Source organism: Lampetra fluviatilis, chromosome 42 (assembly GCF_964198595.1).
Source record: "Lampetra fluviatilis chromosome 42, kcLamFluv1.1, whole genome shotgun sequence".
NCBI lineage: Eukaryota > Metazoa > Chordata > Hyperoartia > Petromyzontiformes > Petromyzontidae > Lampetra > Lampetra fluviatilis.
Window position 1 is genome coordinate 4,984,605 of NC_136316.1, and position 27,569 is coordinate 5,012,173.

At 50.1% G+C, this 27,569-nt stretch overlaps 1 protein-coding gene across 1 annotated transcript in view; it reads right to left on the bottom strand.

Moving 5' to 3' along the window:
* Positions 1–14,200, bottom strand: part of LOC144946728 (uncharacterized) — a 113,052-nt gene extending 98,852 nt beyond the window's left edge. Inside the window, exons 1-2 of the mRNA XM_078875858.1 lie at positions 13,891–14,200; positions 10,834–10,912 (exon numbers count right to left, since the gene is read on the bottom strand). The gene's annotated coding sequence lies outside the window, so the exon portion shown is untranslated. The remainder of the gene's footprint in view (positions 1–10,833; positions 10,913–13,890) is intronic.
* Between the last annotated feature and the right edge of the window lie 13,369 nt (positions 14,201–27,569).

The window sequence follows — 27,569 nt, forward strand, 5'->3', positions numbered from 1 at the left end:
CTTCTAGCCAGCCAGCCAGCAAAACCTGTCTCATATACTATCATAACATTATAGTTGTGATAGTATATACCGCGAATTTGCGTGAGATACACGGCCATGGGTAGACGGTGGATGGGGCATGATGTGAGCACAACACACGAACCCGGCTCAACGCTGTGGGACGCGGAAGACGTCATCGCGTACCTCGCGTGCCGGCCAGGCAGGAAGCCAGCCAGCAAAACCTTTTCCCCTAATATATCACGTGATGAGAGGAGAACCTAAAAGAACCTTGACCACTTCAAATGCAGGATGCTACGAAGCACATTTGTTGTTGGGTTAGGCCACGTCGTAGGTTTGTGCAAAATTTCTGCCTTTAATCCTCCGCCACCCAACGCGATCGTCACGTTCACAAAATTGTCGCATATCCGACCGTCGCGTAACCGCCCTGACCAATTCACCGCAAACACCCAGCGCGGCATTCGTTCGTGGGTGCAACTGTAATTTCTACTGATGTTCACATAAACGATTTCAATTTTTTGTTGGTGTTCTTTCACATAAACCCGCCTACACCTTAGTGCCCGGGCAGTCCAATGCATGCGACGTTTTCGACGTAAACACTGCGCTGCGATGGAGCCGTGCTTGTGATGGAGTGGGGATCGTTTAAAAAAAAAAGGCCTTGGGTTGCATTCTTGAGAACGGCACCGTAATCATTTATTTTATCCATAAAAGCCTCGCCGAGTCTGAAGAGTCATCCCACAGGAGGGTCTCACATTTATTGGGATGTTTCACAAAATCTAATATGCCTAATAATGAGTCTGAAGTCAATTAATGGCAACAAAAAGTGGTCTTCTCCTCTGGATGATGATGATAATAATTTAAACGATGTCAGTAAGGGCTTTAATGCTATTAAGTTATGCGGATGCCATCATCTTATTTTGGTGCTTGACTCAGCCCATCATTATCCTTCTGGCGTAGATAAAATAACGACTAATGTGTGGGAAGTAGTAGAGGTATGTGGAATTTCCACCGATGACTCAGAGCTAACAATGGAGATTAATAATGCCCAGTGCTCATAAACGTATATTAATATAAATCAGTTAATGTGAAGGGGTGAGGTCGATGATTACATCATAGGATCGTGAGAGATGATTGGCGTGCTTGGGAGGCCCTTCATCCAACAGTGGACTGATGAAGGCCAACAACGATGATGATGTACGTTGAACTTCTTTCGCACTGCACGTACGGGGGAAGGAAAATTCACTAAACACAAAAAGCAGTTCCAAAAAAATTAGTTTTCAATTTAGATTTAAAAGTTAACAGCTCCAGCAGCTTGCTCATGTCGGAATGAAGAGCATTCCAGACGGGCGCAGAAGCGCGTCTGAAAGCGCGCGATGGGGTGACCGTCTTTGTTCGACGGTTAGCCAAAAGCCGCTGCGAGGATGACCGGAGTTTGCGTGATGATGGTTTATGCTCTTTGACGAGTTCAGCAAGGTATTGATGACAGTACTGCATTGATACCAAAACCCCAGGAGGAAGTTCTGGGCAATAAACATCTTAACACAGGCGAACCGACTTAGTGCCCAGTTAAGATTTAAATATAATTAACTCCAGATTCCACTCCTCTCTTAACCCACATTGACACGGCATCGGCTTGTGATCATATCACTCGAAATGTGGCTGATCTCATCAAATCTCGGAAGCTAAGCAGGAGTGAGCCTCGGAAAGTGCATGGGTGGTTGACCACAGTGCACGCATGTGTTGTCATAGGCCTTGCGGGGCTACGCAAGGCCTATGACATCCTTGATGTAAAGCACTATAAAAATTGAATTATTATTACTCAGTGGGCAGCAATGGGCAGTACAGAACAATCCATTGCTGTACCGCTCACCACTCCATCCTCACTGCTCCCACCTCCATCCTCACCGCCCCCACCTCCATCCTCACCGCTCCCACCCCCCCATCCTCACCGCCCCCACCTCTCCATCCTCACCGCCCCCACCCCCCCATCCTCACCGCCCCCACCCCCCCATCCTCACCGCCCCCACCTCCATCCTCACCGCCCCCACCCCCCCATCCTCACCGCCCCCACCCCCCCATCCTCACCGCTCCCACCTCCATCCTCACCGCCCCCCACCCCTCCATCCTCACCGCCCCCACCTCCATCCTCACCGCTCCCACCCCTCCATCCTCACCGCCCCCACCCCCCCATCCTCACCGCCCCCACCCCCCCATCCTCACTGCTCCCACCCCCCCATCCTCACTGCTCCCACCTCCATCCTCACCGCCCCCACCCCTCCATCCTCACCGCCCCCACCTCCATCCTCACCGCCCCCACCCCTCCATCCTCACCGCCCCCACCCCTCCATCCTCACCGCCCCCACCTCCATCCTCACCGCTCCCACCCCTCCATCCTCACCGCTCCCACCCCCCCATCCTCACCGCCCCCACCCCTCCATCCTCACCGCCCCCACCTCCATCCTCACCGCCCCCACCTCCATCCTCACCGCTCCCACCCCTCCATCCTCACCGCCCCCACCCCCCCATCCTCACCGCCCCCACCCCTCCATCCTCACCGCCCCCACCTCCATCCTCACCGCTCCCACCCCTCCATCCTCACCGCTCCCACCCCTCCATCCTCACCGCTCCCACCCCCCCATCCTCACCGCCCCCACCCCTCCATCCTCACCGCCCCCACCCCCCCATCCTCACCGCCCCCACCCCCCCATCCTCACCGCCCCCACCTCCATCCTCACCGCTCCCTCCCCCCCATCTTCACCGCCCCCACCTCCATCTTCACCGCCCCCACCTCCATCCTCACCGCTCCCTCTCCTCCATCTTCACCGCCCCCACCCCTCCATCTTCACCGCCCCCACCCCTCCATCCTCACCGCCCCCACCCCTCCATCCTCACCGCCCCCACCCCTCCATCCTCACCGCCCCACCCCTCCATCCTCACCGCCCCCACCCCCCCATCCTCACCGCCCCCACCCCTCCATCCTCACCGCCCCCACCCCTCCATCCTCACCGCCCCCACCCCTCCATCCTCACCGCCCCTACCCCTCCATCCTCACCGCCCCCACCCCTCCATCCTCACCGCCCCCACCCCCCATCCTCACCGCCCCCACCCCTCCATCCTCACCGCCCCCACCCCTCCATCCTCACCGCCCCCACCCCCCCATCCTCACCGCCCCCACCCCTCCATCCTCACCGCTCCCTCTCCTCCATCCTCACCGCCCCCACCCCCCCATCCTCACCGCCCCCACCCCTCCATCCTCACCGCTCCCTCTCCTCCATCCTCACCGCCCCCACCCCTCCATCCTCACCGCTCCCTCTCCTCCATCCTCACCGCCCCCACCCCTCCATCCTCACCGCCCCCACCCCCCCATCCTCACCGCCCCCACCCCTCCATCCTCACCGCCCCCACCCCTCCATCCTCACCGCCCCCACCCCCCCATCCTCACCGCCCCCACCCCTCCATCCTCACCGCTCCCTCTCCTCCATCCTCACCGCCCCCACCCCCCCCATCCTCACCGCCCCCACCCCTCCATCCTCACCGCTCCCTCTCCTCCATCCTCACCGCCCCCACCTCCATCCTCACCGCTCCCTCTCCTCCATCTCACCGCCCCCACCCCACCATCCTCACCGCTCCCTCTCCTCCATCCTCACCGCTCCCTCTCCTCCATCCTCCACCCGCTCCCTCTCCTCCATCCTCACCGCCCCCACCCCTCCATCCTCACCGCTCCCTCTCCTCCATCCTCACCGCTCCCTCTCCTCCATCCTCAACCGCCCCCACCCCTCCATCCTCACCGCTCCCTCTCCTCCATCCTCACCGCTCCCTCTCCTCCATCCTCACCGCCCCCACCCCTCCATCCTCACCGCTCCCTCTCCTCCATCCTCACCGCTCCCTCATCCTCCATCCTCACCGCTCCCTCTCCTCCATCCTCACCGCCCCCACCCCTCCATCCTCACCGCTCCCTCTCCTCCATCCTCACCGCTCCCTCTCCTCCATCCTCACCGCAGTGCTTAAGTCCGGTCAAATGGCCCCAATGACCAACACAGCATGAGGGGCGGGTGGGGGGGGAGGCCCCTCATACAGCAGTGGATCAGCCCCCCCCCCCCCGTTTGTTGCTGTCCTGTGGGTGCCACTCTAATGCCCATCTTACTCAACTAAACTTTTTACTTTACCAGGTAAGTCCCACTGAGCTCTACAGCTCTTTTTCAGAAACGACCTGGCCACAAATGATAGCTCAGCGAAGTGGCTTATCACGCGACCACGGGGAGAGAGACACGCAAACTCCAAATGTACATCAGGCGTCAGGCTCGGGATCGAACCCACGACCTCCCGCATACAGAGCGAGGTCGTTAACATGTCGCCACCACGACCTGCCCCTCTCCATCGTTGGTGGTGACCTGCCCCCCACCCCCCTCCATCGTGCACAATAGTCCCAACCAATCACCACCTCCCAAACCCTCCTCTTCACCATTACATCGCCAGCCCTATCTTGCATCGTCATCGTCCAAACTTACAAGTCGTTTGCACCATCCTGCAGCGTGCTGCATGCCCTGTAAAGCTCCTCTTTCTTGATGACACACTCAATTCCCCAGCTTCCACGTTGGTGACCCTCTCTCTCCTCCTCTCTCCATCACGCACACACTCACGCGTCCCACCAATCAACAAACCTCCGCTTCCCGATGACAGTCGACGACACTGCAGCAGTTCCACGTTCTGCAGTATTCCCAACCAAGCAAGTTGCTCACCCTATCCCCGCTTGCACACATTTCCCAACCATCGCAACCTCCTCTTTTCGATTACAACACCTCCCCTGGCCAGGTTCGATTAGGAACTTCCAAATCACTTGCACAATCCTGCCACGAAATTCATAGCATCCACCACGTGCACTTTTTATTTAAATAACAGCTTATTTTTGAATTGTATGTTTTTAAAGTCCGGCTCACCGACGTGCATATGGCGTTGAATGACGGGGCTTGACTCCTTTGATAAAACGATGAGATGCATGGAAAAACAGAGCGCGCGGTGGGAATTCCATGCCCTCAAATTGCTGCACAACACTCAAACCCACGCACATACATACACAACAACAGTCCCATACATACACATCCATACACAACACAGCAGACATACACACAGCCACTGGCACACACACACACATCAATACACAACCACACATCTATACAAAGACAAAGAAAAGACAAAGATCCCCGTGTAGCCTGCAATACTGTTGAGGAAAGTGCTGTTAAGCGAGCACCTGCGAAGGCCGGCATAACACACGAGGGGGTGGGTGGTCAGCACAACGCCCGGCCGCCTTTGTATCCCCAGTGACGATTTTTTTTTGTTTTACACACACCGCACCAGATACTTATTGAGGCTGGGTCGACCTAAGGGAGGCCCGGGACCGGTACACACTCAAACCCACACACATACAGTAACAACCACACACATAGCCATACAAACATCAACCCACAATGACACCCATACACGTACTCTGTTGGTGGCAGTATATAACCCCTGTGATTATGTTAATTGCCCTCTTATTTTACACACACACATATCAACACACTCACAAACATCCACACACACACAGATCCACACCACACTCATCCGTATACTGTACGGTCTTCAAAGACCCTCACACCAGTCCACACAACATTTTACAGACACCCCATGCGCAGAGATCATCAATTCACTCGCCAGGCATTCACACACATACAACAGCAGCAGCACGCCGCAATCCACGCACACTCACAAATATCCATCAACCCAATCACAAACATCCATATACAACACTCACAAAACTAGGTTGACCCTCACATTCACAAATATCTACACACACACGTACACACACCACACACACACACGTATAGACACACCAGCCCCCAACCCACACAACCCCACACACAGACAAAACCCCAAACATACAACCACACACACACACAAAACCCCCACACACACAACCACACATTCAAACAACCACACATTCACACAACGACACACACACACACCAGCCCCCCAAACACACACCAGCCCCCCAAACACACACCAACAGCCCCACACACACACACCAACCCCACACACACACACCAACCACACATTCAAACAACCACACACACACACCAGCCCTCCACACACATACACAACCCCACACACACAACCCCCTACACACACACCAACCCCACACACACACCAACCCCACACACACACCAACCCCCCACACACACACACACAACCCCCTACACCCACACCAGCCCCACACACACACCAACCCTACACACACACACCAACTCCACACACACACACCAACCCTACACACACACCAACTCCACACACACACCAACTCCACACACACACACACAACCCCCTACACCCACACCAGCCCGCCCCACAACACACGCACAACTCCGCACACCCACACCAGCCCCACACACACACCAACCCTACACACACACACCAACTCCACACACACACAACCCCCTACACCCACACCAGCCCGCCCCACAACACACGCACAACTCCACACACCCACACCAGCCCCACACACACACCAACCCTACACACACACACCAACTCCACACACACACAACCCCCTACACCCACACCAGCCCGCCCCACAACACACGCACAACTCCACACACCCACACCAGCCCCACACACACACCAACCCTACACACACACACCAACTCCACACACACACAACCCCCTACACCCACACCAGCCCGCCCCACAACACACGCACAACTCCACACACCCACACCAGCCCCACACACACACCAACCCTACACACACACACCAACTCCACACACACACAACCCCCTACACCCACACCAGCCCGCCCCACAACACACGCACAACTCCACACACCCACACCAGCCCCACACACACACCAACCCTACACACACACACCAACTCCACACACACACAACCCCCTACACCCACACCAGCCCGCCCCACAACACACGCACAACTCCACACACCCCCCAGTCACAAGGTGGAGTTGATGCATCACTCACAATGACCTTCACTGAAGCACAGATGTCACACGGCACCCAATGCCCCCAGTTCGCGTGTTAAACTGCAAGCAAGCGCCAAAGTCCTGCTCAACCAACAATCCCATCCAGTTTAACTACGTAAGCAGTAGGCTTTGGCGACCAATATCATCCATAATACAGGTTATTGATTTTTGGGTGATGTGGCGATTAGATTTTGCGTAGATATGTGTCGTGAAACCCGCCACCACCCGACCAGTATACAAGGTGAACGGATCGTGCCAATTCGTTACCCCAAAGTACAGCGGACGCAATAATCTGGCGGTGTTGGAGGGTAAATCCGACGGTGTTGGAGGGTAAATCTGGCGGTGTTAGGAGGGTAAATCTGACGGCGTTGGAGGGTAAATCTGGCGGTGTTGGAGGGTAAATCTGGCGGTGTTGGGAGGGTAAATATGGCGGTGTTGGAGGATAAATCTGGCGGTGTTAGGAGGGTAAATCTGGCGGTGTTGGAGGGTAAATCTGGCTGTGTTGGGAGGGTTAATCTGGCGGTGTTGGAGGGTAAATCTGGCGGTGTTGGAGGGTAAATCTGGCGGTGTTGGAGGGTAAATCTGGCGGTGTTGGGAGGGTAAATCTGGCGGTGTTGGGAGGGTAAATCTGGCGGTGTTGGAGGGTAAATCTGGCTGTGTTGGGAGGGTTAATCTGGCGGTGTTGGGAGGGTAAATCTGGCGGTGTTGGGAGGGTAAATCTGGCGGTGTTGGGAGGGTAAATCTGGCGGTGTTGGAGGGTAAATCTGGCGGTGTTGGAGGATAAATCTGGCGGTGTTGGAGGGTAAATCCCACGGTGTTGGAGGGTAAATCTGGCGGTGTTGGAGGGTAAATCCCACGGTGTTGGAGGGTAAATCTGGCGGTGTTGGAGGGTAAATCTGGCGGTGTTGGAGGGTAAATCCCACGGTGTTGGAGGGTAAATCTGGCGGTGTTGGGAGGGTAAATCTGGCGGTATTGGAGGGTAAATCCCACGGTGTTGGAGGGTAAATCTGGCGGTGTTGGGAGGGTTAATCTGGCGGTGTTGGAGGGTAAATCCCACGGTGTTGGGAGGGTAAATCCCACGGTGTTGGAGGGTTAATCCGACGGTGTTGGAGGTTAAATCTGGCGGTATTGGAGGGTAAATCTGGCGGTGTTGGGAGGGTAAATTCCACGGTGTTGGAGGGTAAATCTGGCGGTATTGGAGGGTTAATCCGACGGTGTTGGAGGTTAAATCTGGCGGTATTGGAGGGTAAATCTGGCGGTGTTGGGAGGGTAAATTCCACGGTGTTGGAGGGTAAATCTGGCGGTATTGGAGGGTTAATCCGACGGTGTTGGAGGTTAAATCTGGCGGTATTGGAGGGTAAATCTGGCGGTGTTGGGAGGGTAAATTCCACGGTGTTGGAGGGTAAATCTGGCGGTGTTGGAGGGTAAATCTGGCGGTGTTGGAGGGTAAATGTGGCAGTGTTAGAGGGTAAATCTGGCGGTGTTAGGAGGGTAAATCCCACGGTGTTGGGAGGGTAAATCCCACGGTGTTGGGAGGGTAAATCTGGCGGTGTTGGAGGGTAAATGTGGCAGTGTTAGAGGGTAAATCTGGCGGTGTTGGAGGGTAAATCCATCCACTCGCTCCATGCACTTGCACATTAAGTAAGTCACCGACTGCAGAGTTGATATAACGAGATGCACACACTCTGTGTGTGTGTTGTTAATGTACAATGATCAGTCCCGTGCTCCATATATCTCGTGGCTGATCCACTGCACGTTCATATATCAGTACTGTACACGTGTCGTGAAGTCCACACACACTATACAGTACACAACAGTGTACAGTACAGTACTGTATACTGTGTGTGTGCACTTGTAGTGTGTGTATGGTGATAAGTAGTGCGAGTACTTTACTGTGTGAATTAAAGTACTGGAACGGCGAAGTTGTGGTGTTTGTTACACTAAAACAACACCTTTGACACACATATACACGCAGTACAGTACTACCTTGTAAGATTGTACCGTTGCTACCAGTAGCAAAATCCATAATTTCCCAAAGCATCAGCAGCAGTAAAACATCATCAATATGGACATGTCATGGCAATAACCTCCTGAAAATAAGCTTTGAGACTCACTTTGTGGCCTTCCCGGATAACGCACAACACTGGTGGCGCAACACGAGAATAAGTAATAAGCCTATTACATTTATGCATTTAAACAAAAACTCAGTTTAACACGTAAGTAGGCTTTCGCGACCAAAATCATCGATTTTTTCCGGGTTAGATCGCGTAGAAATGTAAATGTTGTGTCGTTAAACCCTCCACCACCCGACACGGCCAATTAGTAAAGTTGTCTATCACGTAAACAGATGTTGATATCACACCATGCCTTGAGGATTAAACTATTTTTTTTAATTATCATAATTTATACCACGGTTCTTATAACGATACTTTTAAAGTGAATCAATTACCTCTCGTTAAACGTCTAACCACGCTTTTTTTTAGTGTAAGATGTGTTTTTTTGTTATAACCGGGTCTTTCAAAAGATAAGATTCCATCATTTATTGTTCTAGTAAGATGTTATTAGTCAAGCTGATTGTATATAAGCGTATTTATACTAACGATTCTTTGAATACAACTCTTCTTAAAACACGTGTTTGTTTGAGATGATAAAATGTTTGATTTCAAGAGAAAGTTTTTTGAAAAAGTATACTTTATAAGTGGTGATATTTTTTGAAAACGTGTTCTATTTAACCTGAGTTTATTATTGTTTGAACGTGGTGTGTGTGCGTGTGTTAAAGATTAAAATATGCCATAGCATTGTGTCCTAAGATGCTTGATTACCCCCTGCACATTGTTGTACTGTAGTTATAGGTCGGATTGGTTTAAGATTAACAGCGAAATGTCCGTATACAACTTGATCAATATCATCACCATCAACAATATTGACACCATAATCGATAATGCCACGACCGTGATCATTGCAGCTGTCATCATGATCGTCATCATCATCATCATTGACCATCAATTCCATCATCATCCATAATCATTAACATCACATTATCGCCATGAATATTCCCATGGGCCTTGCCACCATCACTATTAACAACATCACCAACATCGCCACCATCACTATTAACAACATCACCACCATCACTATCAGCATCGCCACCATCACTATTAACAACATCACCACCATCACTATTAGCATCGCCACCATCACTACTAACAACATCACCACCATCACTATTAGCATCGCCACCATCACTATTAACATCACAACTAACAACATCACCATCACAACTAACAACATCACCACCATCACTATTAGCATCGCCACTATCACTATTAACATCACAACTAACATCGCCACCATCACAACTAACATCATCACCATCACTATTAACATCACCACCATCACTATTAGCATCGCCACCATCACTATTAACATCGCCACCATCACAACTAACATCATCACCATCACTATTAACATCACCACCATCACTATTAGCATCGCCACCATCACTATTAACATCGCCACCATCACAACTAACAACATCACCAACATCACTATTAACATCGCCACCAACATCACTATTAAAATCACCATCACTATTAACATCACCACCATCACAACTAACAACATCACCACATTCACGACTAACATCGTCACCACCACCGTCATCACCCACCATTGCTTGACCTACATGCTTGACGATCACCATCATGTTCATGACCACGACCGATCAACATATCCATGAACATCGCCTTAATGATCATGAACATCACCATCATCACCATCATCACTATCACCATCGTGGTGTTATCAGCCACACGTCTTTTACTCACAAGATGCGAAGTCTCCTCCTTCCCTCTATCCGTGGTGCGTGATGGAGGTTCCGTCTCTTCTTCGTCTTCCCGTCAACTTCTTCCATAGACAGTGAAGAGATGACAACACAGACACACAGTCAAACACATACTAACACACACACACAAACATACTAACACACACACAGTCAAACACATACTAACACACACACAAACATACTAACACACACACAGTCAAACACATACTAACACACACACAAACATACTAACACACACAGTCAAACACATACTAACACACACACAAACATACTAACACACACACACAGTCAAACACATACTAACACACACACAAACATACTAACACACACACACAGTCAAACACATACTAACACACACACAAACATACTAACACACACACACACAGTCAAACACATACTAACACACACACAAACATACTAACACACACACAGTCAAACACATACCAACACACACACAAACATACTAACACACACAGTCAAACACATACTAACACACACACAAACATACTAACACACACACAGTCAAACACATACCAACACACACACAAACATACTAACACACACACACACAGTCAAACACATACTAACACACACACAAACATACTAACACACACACAGTCAAACACATACCAACACACACACAAACATACTAACACACACAGTCAAACACATACTAACACACACACAAACATACTAACACACACACACAGTCAAACACATACTAACACACACACAAACATACTAACACACACACACAGTCAAACACATACTAACACACACACAAACATACTAACACACACACAGTCAAACACATACCAACACACACACAAACATACTAACACACACACAGTCAAACACATACCAACACACACACAAACATACTAACACACACACACAGTCAAACACATACTAACACACACACAAACATACTAACACACACACAGTCAAACACATACCAACACACACACACACACAAACATACTAACACACACACAGTCAAACACATACTAACACACACACAAACATACTAACACACACACACAGTCAAACACATACTAACACACACACAAACATACTAACACACACACACACAGTCAAACACATACTAACACACACACAAACATACTAACACACACACAGTCAAACACATACCAACACACACACAAACATACTAACACACACAGTCAAACACATACTAACACACACACAAACATACTAACACACACACACAGTCAAACACATACTAACACACACACAAACATACTAACACACACACACAGTCAAACACATACTAACACACACACAAACATACTAACACACACACAGTCAAACACATACCAACACACACACAAACATACTAACACACACACAGTCAAACACATACTAACACACACACAAACATACTAACACACACACAGTCAAACACATACCAACACACACACAAACATACTAACACACACAGTCAAACACATACTAACACACACACAAACATACTAACACACACACACAGTCAAACACATACTAACACACACACAAACATACTAACACACACACACAGTCAAACACATACTAACACACACACAAACATACTAACACACACACAGTCAAACACATACCAACACACACACAAACATACTAACACACACACAGTCAAACACATACTAATACATGCACGTAGATACACGCACGCGCCTATAGAAAGTTACACAGAAATAATACAACAGCCAGACGTAGTGTACCCTACGGATACTGCATTTATAATTACCGTATTGTGAATAGGCATATTGATACATACACATACCGATACATACACATACTGAGTTAGATGTAGTCGGAAACCTCACGGATACACTCGTACATACGATGTTTACAAGTACAAGCGTACTGCACGCGTTCAAACGTGTACACACGAAGCACGCATGTTTAAAGTATAAAACTCACACACACATAATTGCATATACACACATATACACATACCGATACGTAAACTTCGCAAGTAGACACTGAACTACGTGTTACTAAATAGAAAAAGGAGATCAGGGCAAGTGAAGTACTGTACAACACACTCACTCTGGAGCACACGCACGTGTTACACGTACACACACACAGACACACTTACAGAGTACACGTGTTACACGTACACACACACAGACACACTTACAGAGTACACGTGTTACACGTACACACACACAGACACACTTACAGAGTACACGTGTTGCACGTATACACATCGCACTTACAATCAGAGTACACGTGTTACACATACACACAGACACACTCACAGAGTACACGTACACACAGACACACACTTACAGAGTACACGTGTTACACGTACACACAGACAGATACACTTACAGAGTACACGTGTTACACGTACACACAGACAGATACACTTACAGAGTACACGTTTTACACATACACACTCAGAGTACACGTGTTACACGTACACACAGACACACACTTACAAAGTACACGTGTTAAACACACACACAGACACACTTACAGAGTACACGTGTTACACGTACACACAGCGTACACACACACACACTTACAGAGTACACGTGTTAAACACACACACAGACACACTTACAGAGTACACGTGTTACACGTACACACAGCGTACACACACACACACTTACAGAGTACACGTGTTACACATACACACAGACACACTTACAGAGTACACGTGTTACACGTACACACAGCGTACACACACACACACTTACAGAGTACACGTGTTACACATACACACAGACACACTCACAGAGTACACGTACACACAGCGTACACACACACACACTTACAGAGTACACGTGTTACAGAGCAGTGGGTAGATGCACCTACCTACACGTACTACCGACTACAAAGACCCCCCCAGAATACCTTCATATATAACGAGGCAAGTGCACTGCACCACATACTCACACACACACACGCACGGTCAATCATCATCAGCACTGATACACACACAGGGCGATCACAGAGAGAGAGAGAGTGAGAGCTGTACACGTGTGATGATGTAAAAGGTACGGCAACGTACATGAACATCATGCTCCATAGGCAGCTCGCCGCGCAGAGGGTAAAGTCTTGCAGCAGATGTTTGACATCCCGGAAGAGAAGAGATGGGGAGAGGGGGGAGGATGATGATGATTCAGAGAGGAGTGGCAGAGATGATGGTGATGGTGGTGGTGATGGTGGTGATGTATTGTGGGGAGGCAGGGGACAGGGAGTTGAGGAAGAGAGGGCGAGATGGGGAGAGAGTCACGGGGCAGTGAGAGATGGGGAGAGGGTGAAGGATGATGATGATTCAGAGAGGAGTGGCAGAGATGATGATGATGGTGATGATGGTGATGATGGATTGTGGGGAGGCAGGGGACAGGGAGTTGAGGAAGAGAGAGAGAAATGAGGAGAGGGAGGATGATGATGATGATTCGGAGTGGCAGGGATCGACAGAGATGATGATGGTGATGATGGTGGTGGTGATGGATTGTGGGGAGGCAGGGGACAGGGAGTTGAGGAAGAGAGAGAGAAATGAGGAGAGGGAGGATGATGATGATGATTCGGAGTGGCAGGGATCGACAGAGATGATGATGATGGTGGCGAGGCAGGAGGCAGGGGACAGGGAGTTGAGGAAGAGAGAGGTCGTGCGAGAGAGAGAGAGGGGGGAGGAGGAGGAGGGGGGGAGAGTGGCTGTGAGGGTGTGTAGGGGAGGGGTAGGTGACACACGAGTTGGTGAGAGAGATGGAGAGACGGTGGTGGGTGGGGGGGGCGGAGAGACTTTTGAAAACCTTTATTACTCCAGCGCAAATTGCGCTGGAAAGTTTCCGTGCAGTCAAACCAAGTACATGCCTTTATGGCAACAGCATCCGTTTCATTGAATCACCAAACCAACATGTACCTGTTGTCGTGACAACAACATACATATCACTTATTTTCGTGCAACACAACGCCACCGCGTCGCAGTCAGTGTCCGGTGTGCGCGTCATTCAGGTTCCGGCGCAAATTGCGCTGAAACAAATTCGAGTACATTCGGTGTGGTCATCCCATGGCAACACCAAGCATTGCTCAGGCATTCTCACTCCACGTCGCCACCGCCTCACAGTCAGTGTCCGAACACTCCGGGCTTTGGCCCCCTTTCACATAGCAGGGCTCCTCCTGATCCTCATCACCCTCCTCTTCCGGTTGGAGGGGGGAGGGTGGCAGCTTCCTCACTCTGGTCATCATCGCTTTCAGACGGTAAACTTCCTGCCGGTTGAAGCGGTATTTGTGTGGGTCTTTGACCACTGTCTTTGCGGAGAGAGGGAGGAGTGTGGTGGTGGTGATGGTGGTGGTGATGGTGGTGGTTGTTGGGAGGGAGGGACATGCGAGCGAGGGAGGCAGTCAGGAGGATGACGATCGCCTTCAGAGAGAGAGAGGCGGGAGATGAGGAAGAGAAGAGTGGAGAGAGGGGGGGGAGGAGGAAGCGAGAAGAGTTGGTGCAGCGGAGCTGGGGGGGGGGGGCAGGGGAGCTGGGGAGGGGAGCTGGGGGGGGTGGGGCAGGGGAGCTGGGGGGGGTGCAGGGGAGCTGGAGGGGGGAGCTGGGGGGGAGGTGCAGGGGAGCTGGGGGGGTGCAGGGGAGCTGGAGGGGGGAGCTGCGGGGGGGGAGGTGCAGGGGAGCTGGAGGGGGGAGCTGGGAAGGGGAGGTGCAGGGGAGCTGGGGGGGTGCAGGGGAGCTGGAGGGGGGAGCTGGGGGGGGGTGCAGGGGAGCTGGGGGGGGGAGGTGCAGGGGAGCTGGGGGGGGGGAGCTGGGAAGGGGAGGTGCAGGGGAGCTGGGGGGGTGCAGGGGAGCTGGAGGGGGGAGCTGGGAAGGGGAGGTGCAGGGGAGCTGGGGGGGGTGTAGGGGAGCTGGAGGGGGGAGCTGGGGGGGGGAGGTGCAAGGGAGCTGGGGGGGTGCAGGGGAGCTGGAGGGGGGAGCTGGGGGGGGGTGCAGGGGAGCTGGAGGGGGGAGCTGGGGGGGGGAGGTGCAGGGGAGCTGGGGGGGGGGGGAGCTGGGGGGGGGGTGCAGTGGAGCTGGGGGGGGGGGGTGCAGGGGAGCTGGGGGGGGGTGCAGGAGCTGGGGGGGGGGCAGAAATTGGGCGAAGTGGAAGGTGGAGAGAGGCCGTGCGGAGGGCGGGGGGAGGGAGGAGGAAGGGCGGGGGGAGGGAAGAAGGACGCAGTAGGATGGGGGAGGGCGGGGGGAGGGAGGGAGGGAGGAGGATGGAGGAGGGCGGGGGGAGCGGGAAGAAGCGGCGTGGGGGGGGGATGGTGAGGACGGTGGGGGGAGGGAGAGTGGCAGGTCTGTCGTGACAGGGTGGGGAGGGAGGACGGTAAGGACACGAAATGGAGGAGAGGGGGGATGGGGTGGGGGGGTGAGCATGGAGTGGAAGGGGAAGATGGGGGGGGGGGTGACGAGGGGGGTGACGGGGGGGAGATGACGGTGGGGGGTGACAGGGGGGGGGGTGACGGGGGGGGTGACGAGGAGGGGGGATGATGGGAGGCAGGTAAATGCAGGATATAGTTGCGCTCTAGACGGACCTTTACCTGTAACCAGGTAAGAGACAATTTATCCAAGAAAGCCACTTCTTTAAATGAAGATCTGTAGTTACTGTAGCAGGAGGGGGGGAGGTGCCGAGGGAGATGGAGACGGAAGATGAAGCGTACGGAGAGGTAGGGGAGGGAGGCATTCGTGGGAAGGGAGAGATGAAGGGTTTGTCTGGCTGGGATGGAGACAATGGATGAGTAATGAGAGCGGGCAGGTAGAGGGAGCTCGAGGGCGAGGCAGGAGTGGAATTAAAGGAGGCTCAAAGAACGACGTGGACAAGGATGGTGAGACAACAAAGATGATTATGATGATGGGGGTGTGTTGGGTGTGGAGTTTGCGAGAGGCAGGTTACTGAGAAGGGTCAGGAGTAGGAGGAGATGGAGCAGAGATCATGCGAGATGGTTGTAAGGATAGGAGAGATCTTTAAACTTACAGCACATCAAAACATCTTCAATTCACCATCAACCCGTGGCATATATTACCCACTACATAACCACGATGGTGACGCCGATTTTGTGATCGTGCACCGAAATGGTGACTTGGTGATGATATTGATTAAGCCAAAATAGTCGCCCAAACGATGACGATTAACGCTGATCGAACACAGATATTGGTGGCTACGTGGTGATGATGATGATGGTTCAAAAACGTAGTGATGCTTTGTGATATCGCACGGGAAATGGTAGCTAAGTGATGATGATTGATTGTGACACACAGTATGGTTAAGCCATATGCTGCTGATCGTAATGACCTTGAAGCAGAGAATAGTGACTAAGCGGGTGGTGGTGGTGATGTTGGTGGTGGTGATGTTGGTGGTGGTGATGATGTTGGTGGTGGTGGTGATGATGGTGGTGGTGATGTTGGTGGTGGTGATGATGTTGGTGGTGGTGGTGATGATGGTGGTGGTGATGGTGGTGGTGGTGATGGGGAATTGGAAATTGGTTGCCACATGCAAACTGATGTACACGTACAACAACAACAACCGCCATTCGCCACTAAGTGGCGGTGACGTCACCACGACGCTTGTGCCAGGCCATGTGCACCTTGAGGCCACGTGAAGTGTCGAACGCCCGCTGGCAGGAGGTCACGGGGCAGACCCAGGTGCCATATTTGCACGTACAGTCACATGTACACACACACACAGAGAGAGTACACACATACACAAGTTGAATCAGTAATACATGGGTTTACATACAACGCTCAAGATAACGTGCAAATATCCCTAATATCGCCTGATACTTTATATTGCACGTACAAGTTGTGTGTTGGTGAACACCTATTAAGTACTGTACATACATCACGTACACACCACATGCATGCATCGTGTTGCACACACGTTAAGCACTGCACATGCAACAGGTTCACAAGTGTGTGTATATATACTGCACTGCTTTGTATGAAGGCCTTAATTACATACACGAACCTTGGAATATATGTGTACACAGATGCATACACGTGAGAAATGTACACAATATTTGCATCGTACTGTACACACACGTGGTGAAATCTGCGTGTTGGTTATGGACATATAACTACACATACAAGTACAGTACACGTTGAGAGAACACGTGCATGTACATCAATAACAGCAACCGCCATTCGCCACTAAGTGGCGGTGACGTCACCACGACGCTTGTGCCAGGCCATGTGCACCTTGAGGCCACGTGAAGTGTCGAACGCCCGCTGGCAGGAGGTCACGGGGCAGACCCAGGTGCCACGGGTCGACTGACCGAGATGACCGAGATGACTGGCTGATGCACCACCTGTGCCCCCTACTGTGCCAACTTGCTGTGCTTTAGCCACCCGGCGCTCCGCTCGTTGTTGTGAGCGTCGCTCCTCCGCCCTCCGTTGTTGTTGGAGGGCGACTGCCTCCAGCAGCAGCAGCGTCCTTCACGAGCCTCCTCCACAGAGGCCGATCTTGACACCGCTGGTACCGGTCATCGGCAAGTCCACTCAGCTCCACGTCCTCCTCTACCACATCACTCCATCTCTTCTCTAGCCCGTGCCGCGCCCGTTTAGCCCCCTCGATCCGGCCGAACAAAAGCTGTTTAGGCATGCGGTGGCTGGGCATGCGGGCTACATCACACAGACATACACGGACACGTGTACATACATGTATAAAGACTCGTGTACATACATGTAGAAAAACACGTGTACATACGATATATTGACACACGGAATAGATGGCAACGTGTACAAAGACAATGGTCCCCCGTATAGGCTTTACATACTGGAGGGGCAAGTGCTGTTGGCGAGCACCTATGAAGGCCGGCACGGCACAAGAAGGGGGTGGGTGGTCAACACCACTCCCGACCGCCTTTGTCTCTCCCTTGTGGCGATGTTTGTTATACTGTCCGCACTAAGTACTCATTTGAGGCTGAGTCGACCCATCACACGCACACACCACTAGTCTAGAACTCTCGACGAGTATGAAAGCCCCCCCCCAAAAAAAGTTAAATAAAAATTAAATAATAAAGGTTTTTGGGTTAGATCGCGTTATTTATAAATGTGTCGTAACCCTCCACCACCTGTTTTAAAATATTCCATATTCTCTTTATCTTCTTAATCGTCTCCCCGATGCGTGTGTGTAAGTTTATTTTCCTGTTAGGGGGAGCGGTGGTGCAGCGGTTAGCGCTCACGGCTAACACCGGCAGTGACGATTATCTGAACCGATCTTGGGTCCTCCTCTAGGTCGACTCAGCCTCAAATGAGTACCTGGTGCGGTGTTCTTTTTTCTTCCTTTGCCACTGGGGAGACAAAGGCGGACCGGGCGTTGTGGGCCGTACCGGCTAACAGCACTTGCCCCAACAGTCTGTTAAAGGCTATACGGGGAATCTTTATCTTTGTATGTGTGTAAGTTTATTTTCCTATTCGTTCGTCCTTAAATCATTGGGTTTTTTTTTTACATTTCAAACTTCCCTTCGCGAAGCTGCTGCATCTTCTCTGCCAGTGATGCAGCGAAGCCCCACGCAGACAAAGACTTCACAGCAGAGGTGTGGACTCGAGTCATGTGACTTGGACTCGAGTCAGACTCGAGTCATGAATTTGATGACTTGCGACTCGACTTGGACTTGCATAACAATGACTTTGTCCCACCTATGAGATGTGGACTCGAGTCATGTGACTTGGACTCGAGTCAGACTCGAGTCATGAATTTGATGACTTGCGACTCGACTTGGACTTGCATAACAATGACTTTGTCCCACCTATGAGATGTGGACTCGAGTCATGTGACTTGGACTCGAGTCAGACTCGAGTCATGAATTTGATGACTTGCGACTCGACTTGGACTTGCATAACAATGACTTTGTCCCACCTATGAGATGTGGACTCGAGTCATGTGACTTGGACTCGAGTCAGACTCGAGTCATGAATTTGATGACTTGCGACTCGACTTGGACTTGCATAACAATGACTTTGTCCCACCTATGAGATGTGGACTCGAGTCATGTGACTTGGACTCGAGTCAGACTCGAGTCATGAATTTGATGACTTGCGACTCGACTTGGACTTGCATAACAATGACTTTGTCCCACCTATGAGATGTGGACTCGAGTCATGTGACTTGGACTCGAGTCAGACTCGAGTCATGAATTTGATGACTTGCGACTCGACTTGGACTTGCATAACAATGACTTTGTCCCACCTATGAGATGTGGACTCGAGTCATGTGACTTGGACTCGAGTCAGACTCGAGTCATGAATTTGATGACTTGCGACTCGACTTGGACTTGCATAACAATGACTTTGTCCCACCTCTGCTTCACAGACGTTCTCGGGCAAGCGCTTTGACAACAGCGATGCTATTCTTGGTTCTTTCGGTAAAGTCACGTAGAAGGGAAGTAATAAAATAATAAAAACATAAAACAATAAAAAAAATTCTCACGACGTTTCGACTGCAACACAAAGCAATCGTCATCAGGTGTGAAATCCACAGCAAGATTTTTTTCTTCTAATTTTCTTGCTGTGGATTTCACACCTGATGATCATTGCTTGTGTTGCAGTCGGCACGTCGTGAGAATTTTTTATTGTTTTATATTTTTATTTGAAATTTTCTTGCTGTGGATTTCACACCTGATGATCATTGCTTGTGTTGCAGTCGGCACGTCGTGAGAATTTTTATTGTTTTATATTTTTATTTGAAATTTTCTTGCTGTGGATTTCACACCTGATGATGATTGCTTGTGTTGCAGTCGAAACGTCGTGAGAAATGTTTTATTGTTTTATATTTTTATTATTTTATTATTTCCCTTCTACGTGACTTTACCGAAAGAATCAAGAATATGAATCCCTGCAGTCACAAAAGCTTTACATCAAAACAGCGATGATATTGACTCCATCGCCGGGTGTACAGGAGGTCCTGGATTCGATCCCCCAACTCTTGACGCCCGCTGTATATTTGCACTTTGGGGCCGTCCATAAATGACGTCACGCGATTTTGGACGATTTTTGACCCCCTCCCCCCCTTCGTCACACGGCGTCACAAAAAGTCAGACCCCCCTCTCAAATATGACGTCACAAAGCTCTGCCCCCCCCCCCCCCCAAAAAAAATAAAACATGCTTCAAATCGCTTTAAACTATTGTCATTTTAGTGCGTATTTAATGTGGCGCTGCACTCTGATGTTGTAAGAGAAAACATTTATTAAAAAGTCTATTTAAATGGAAGGCTCCTTTGCTTGTTTTTCTCTCTCTCAACCCGTGGTCGCGTGGATTCTTTTGATATTCCACTCCACGTTTCGAAATCACCATCACGCGTTCGGAGTTATTTCGCTGGGTTACATTTGCACATGATGATGATTGTGATAAGCCACTTCGTTGAGCTATCATCCGTGGCCAGGTCTAAAAAAGAACTATACGACTCAGTGAGCCTTATTTGGTAAATGTTGTAATAGTTTCATGTTTAGTTTTATTTTCACCATATCTTCTCTCCCTTCTCGATCCTCTCCCCCCGTGTCACGATCTGTCCTTCCCTACTCCCATCACACACACCACCATCATGCCCGCCATCACCATCTTCATCAGCAGCTCTTCAACATCATCATATCTCCACCTCCCCCCCCAACATCCAATTCAACATCACCAACTACCATCATCACCCCCACACATCACAATCAATGTCACCATCATCTGCATCACTTTCGTCATCATCACCATCATCATCCCTACGGTGTGCAGTTTTTCTTCCTGCTTTCACACCCCCCACCACCCCCAACATCACACTCCCCAACATCCACACATCACTTACATCAACATCATCACTGTCATCGGTTTCGTAATCATCTGTAGCGTGTGTCTCACTATCCGCCCCTCCCCTCAAGCCACCGCTTTTCTCCCCCACATCACCACCCCCTGCCCCGCATTCCACACATCATCAGCAGCATCATCACCATCAACATCACCAACCCACCCCCCTCTCCGCATTCCACGCAGCACCATCATCACAAGCGCTATCATCACTATCACCATCATCAATGTCATCACAACCGCCATCACTGTCATCACAACCGTCATTATCATCATCACCACCATCATCACAACCACGATCATCACAACCAGCACCACCATCATCATTATCATCACTGTCATCACAACAGCCATCATCAATGTCACCATCACCACAGTCATCACAACCGCCATCAATGCCACCATCACCTCTGTCATCACAACTGCCATCATCAATATCATCATCACAACCACCACCATCATCACAACCAGCACCACCATCATCAACACTAACATAACTGTCATCACAACCGCCATCATCAATATCATCATCACCACCATCATCATCATCACCACCACCATCATCATCATCACCACCATCATCATCATCACCACCACCATCATCATCATCACAACCACCATCATCATCATCACCACCACCACCACCATCATCACCACCACCATCATCACAACCATCATCATCACAACGAGCACCACCATCATCACTATCATCACTATCACCATCATCAGTCGTCATCATCACCATCATCATCACCACCATGCCATGTGTGCGGCAGTAATGTGACCTTTGAGAAACGAGAGCACGTGGTCTGATCCCACCGAGGTGCGCTTGGTGGCGTACAGTTGAGCACGTGCTTATCGCATGCGCTGCGCTACTACACGGGGTATGTGTGTAAGGGTATGTTTGTGTTATTGGTGTGTATGCAAGTAAGAGTATGTTGTATTATGAGTATGTATGTGTGTAAGAGTATGTTTTATTATGAGTGTGTATGCAAGTAAGAGTATGTTTTATTATGAGTGTGTATGCCAGTAAGAGTATGTTGATGTGTGCGGCTGTATTGATGATAAAACAGTATATATGTGTTTGGACTGTTGACGAGTATGTATGTTGTTAGTGTGTTTGTTGATGCGTGGGCTAGACAGCAGGCACTTGCCCCCAAAAGGCGGCTAAGGCTATACGGGGGATCTTTGTCTCGCCTTTGTCTCGCATTGTTAGCGTCCGTGGGGAGCGGTGGCGCAACGGTTAGCGCCAAGAAGCCGGCCACCCCAGTTCCTGACCAATGGGCATCGCATATTTGAACCCCTCTTGGTCAAATCAGCCTTAAATGAGCACCTGGCGCAATGGTAAACATCGCCACCGGGGAGACAAAGGCAGCCCGGCGTGGTGCTGGCCACCCACCCCCTCGTAGCACCGTTCCGGCCTTCATAGGTGCTACTCGCTAACAGCACTTGCCCCAACAGCCTGTTCAGGCTATACGGGGGATCTTTGTCTTTGCATACGTGAGTGGATTTAAGTGAAGTTTATGCAGATGAAGATATGATTGTGAGTAATCGTGTACATCCTTGTGTCAATTAATCAACTGCCGGAGGACGGCATCGAGCCATACTTCACCACGATGGTCAATGCGAATTATCGAAGGCCAGGACGCGTGGCCTGGGACTGGGAGTGCGTGGGAGCATAGACGCACAGTACAACGATGGCATTTGAGTAACTTCTCTCTGCTGACAACGTGAGGCCCTCTGCTGTCTAGAAAGTGCTAGTGTATATATGAGTACACGGTGTAAGATGTATATAACACATTCGTGCGGAGGGAGCTGGTAGGAACGTTGGGTTGCTCGGTCAATGGCCAGGGTCAACGGCGGCGTGGTGTATTCCGCAAATATGGCCGACTGTGAGGGCGGGCACAAGCCGGCGTGAGTAGGTTAAACGTTGAGTTTTATAAGGGCACCACGGGGTGACCAGCCCCTCCCCACCCAGCCCCACCCCTCCCACCCCCCACCCTCCCCACCCCTCCCATTTTTGTATGCACGACGGACGGACACAATAATTCCGTGGGCTGGTGTAACCAGGAGGTTCCTACTAGTATTAGTATGTGTGTATGTGTATGGATGCATGTTCGCCTAGGTGCTAACAATAACTTGGCGCAACAGTCTGTTTGACAAAGATTGCACGATTCTAATTTGTTTACAGTATGTGGATATTTAAATGTGTCGTCTTTCCCCCGCACCTGCTATGAGTGCGGTTGGCTACGTACGGTGCGAAAAAAGTTCAACATACATGTTAGTGTGCACGCATGAAAAGTGTTTGTACTCTACCTATACGCTGTCGTGTAAATGTATGCACAGCAATACCCCGATGCAAGTCGTTTCGTGTGGGTTGTTGACACGGTATGGAGGAAGCCTGCCTGGCGCACTGTGGGACTCAGCTGGATGCGAATGGGCACAGTTTAGTGGGAAACGAGAAACCCAATCAGCTTTTAATAAATGATGACGCCCAGCACGCCAGAGGTAGACCTGCTATTCTTAGTAACAGCGACCCTCTCTGTATGCAATTACAGTCAGAATCGGAATATTCATGCTGGAGGAATCCGATGAGCTACAAAGCTCTTTTTAAATCCTTTATATTAAGTTCACTTGCTTGCTTGCTTAGGACCGTGCAAATCTTTCGGTCGTTTTTTAACCCACTTCCCGTGATCCACTCGAGCTGACATTTTCCACACAGACTCGTTGTGCGTGACAATTAATGTTCGTGGAAAAAAAATTCCAAAATGTTACACTTTTTAGGACAAAAATATTATATTTAATTACCAATTGCTTAATGGTGCAATGCAATCATCTGACCCATAGGTGGCAGCCATCTCAAGCCAGAGGACGAGAGGACTCTAGCCGCCACGCATATAAAGGATTTATAGTGAAAAACTTTGTTTTTACGGGTTATACTTGTTCACATGTCCAAAGTGGGATAGTGAAAACACGGGGCGCGGTGCTCAAGATGACAGATTTTTAAAAAAAATTCGGCGGAATACCAAATGTATCGGACAGACAAATCTGATTAGAACTTGGAGAAGAAAAAGTTTTGCTGGCTGGCAGGCGCGCGAACGTTCAAGTGCGCCATTGACTTCAACCCCCCCCCCACCACCACCACCTTTGTATTCCCAAGCAAATGCATGGGCAGTTGCTAAGCCTGAATTAAAAAAATTGCCTCTTGAATTCAGAAAACATTATTGGAACATCTTCTTGGTTCTTTCGGTAATGTCACGTAGAAGGAAAATAATAAAATAAAACATGATTCTCACGACGTTTCGGCCACAACGCAAGCAGCCGTCTTCAGGTGGAAAACAGGTCTGTCGAGAAGGCAGAGTCTGCCTTCTCGACAGACCAGTTCTCCATCTGCCTTCTCGACAGACCTGTTCTCCACCTGAAGACGGCTGCTTGCGTTGTGGCCGAAACGTCGTGAGAATTATTTTATTATGTTTTATTTTTATTATTTTCCTTCTACGTGACTTTACCGAAAGAACCAAGAAGATGAATCCCTGCAGTCACGAAAGCTTTAAATCGAAAATTATTGGAACAGCTTTGGTGGGGGGGAGGGGAGAGACGATGATGACGGGAGAAGGGAATTTCAAAGTGAAGCAGTGGAAAGGGAAGAAGGAAAAGCAAGTGTCGTGCCTTGCAGTGCGCGGCGAGTTTGGTGTCTGTTTTGACCTGCGGCGTTGCCGTGAACACAAAAGAAATAAAAAAAACTTGTTTCCACTGGAGGAATCCGATAAGCTGCGAAGCTCTATTCCTTTCACAGATGTCCGGCAGGCCGAGACGAATCAGCCCGGGTTACTCAACGCGTGTTGGCGAAATGAAGGCGTGAAGCTCACGGCAACAGTCGCCACGGTGGTGGCAGCAGCAGCAGCAGCAGCGATAGAAGAGAGACAGGGAGGAGGTGGACTGAATACGCGACGGTGAACGAGCGTAGCGCTGACTCGGGAGAGCCTCAAGGTACTGCTCTCGTTTGAGCGTCTTTTTAAATCCTTTATATTAAGTTCACTTGCTTGCTTGCTTACGACCGTGCAAATCTTTCGGTCGTTTTTTAACCCACTTCCCGTGATCCAATCGAGCTGACATTGTCCACACAGACTCGTTGTGCGTGACAATTAATATTCGTGAAATTTTTTTTCCAAAATTTTACACTGTTTAGGGAATTTTTTAAAAATATTTAATTACCAATTGCTTAATGGTGCAATACAATCATCTGACCCATAGGTGGCAGCCATCTCAAGCCAGAGGACGAGAGGACTCTCGCCGCCACGCATATAAAGGATTTATAGTGAAAAACTTTGTTTTTACGGGTTATACTTGTTATATTTTTGAGAGTGTTTGGTGTTGGGTGGGGGGGGCGCTGTTGTTGCCCGCACACCACTGAGCTCATCTTCAGTTGACAAAGTCTACGTGGCACGGCAGATGAAGGTGCCACCACCTCTGTGCTACAACAACAACTGGGACGATGTCCGGGTAGAAGAGAATCTCGCAGTCGCAGCAGAAGGCAGAACAGCGTGGTATTATGGCATTGTCGTGAGTGATGCACCACTGTTATTATGCAATTGACAAAAAAAAAACCGGGACCTTTAGTAATGTCGACATGTTTAACACGTAGGCTTTCGCGACCAATTTCATCCATTATATAGGTTTTTTTTTGGGAGGGGGGGGGGTTAGATCGTGTCAATATAAATGGATAACCATTGTAATTCATACACATTCATTCACCCCCCCCTCCCCCTTTCGCACGTGAAGGGCGCACAGGCGACGCCATCACACCTACCCGTCTGTTAAAGGAACGACACAAGAGGATTTCTCCACAAATCTGGCTATCGCCTGATGAAGCTAGTTGTAATTACTAGCGAAACGTCGTATTTGGATTGTAAATGTTGTGGATTTGCTCTCCAACACACCGGTGTGCTGTATTAGTATACTACACTATACACTACTATACACTATACACTACACTATACACTAGTGCTGTACTAGTATACTACATTATACACTACACTACTATACACTACACTATACACTACTATACACTACACTATACACTACTATACACTACACTATACACTACTATACACTACACTATACACTAGTGCTGTACTAGTATACTACATTATACACTACACTACTATACACTACACTATACACTACTATACACTACACTATACACTACTATACACTACTATACACTACACTATACACTACACTACTATACACTACACTACTATACACTACACTATACACTACACGCTAGTGCTGTACTAGTGACGAATTGGCACGTTCTGTTTACGTGACAACCTCTTACCAAATTGGCTGTGCCGGGTGGTGGCGGGTTTAACGACACATACCTACGCGATCTACCCCCCCCACCCCCCTATATTATGAATGTCTACCAGATTTCCCAAGAATTACGATCGTGGGAGAAAAAAACCAGGGCAGCTGGCGGCAATCGTGTTGTCTCGCAGCAGTCAACCCACTGACCATACTTCACCACGCTGGGCAGTGGCGGGTCGGTGGTGGTGGTGTGGCAGCACTATGAACCCGGCGGCCCGAGTTCGATTCCCGTTCACGCCTAACACCGGTGACGATTATCTGAACCGGTCCTGGGCCTCCCCTAGGTCGACTCGGCCTCAAATGAGTACCCTGGTGCGTAAAAACATCGCCACTGGGGAGACAAAGGCGGCCGGGATTGGTGTTGGCCACCCATCCCCCCGTGTGCCGTTCCGGCCTTCGCAGGTGCTCGCTTAATAGCACTTTCCTCAACAGTCTATTGCAGGCTATACGGGGATCTTTGTCTTTGTATAGATGTGTGGTTGTGTATTGATGTGTGTGTGTGCCAGTGGCTGTGAGTGTGTATGCATGCTGTGCTGTGTATGGAT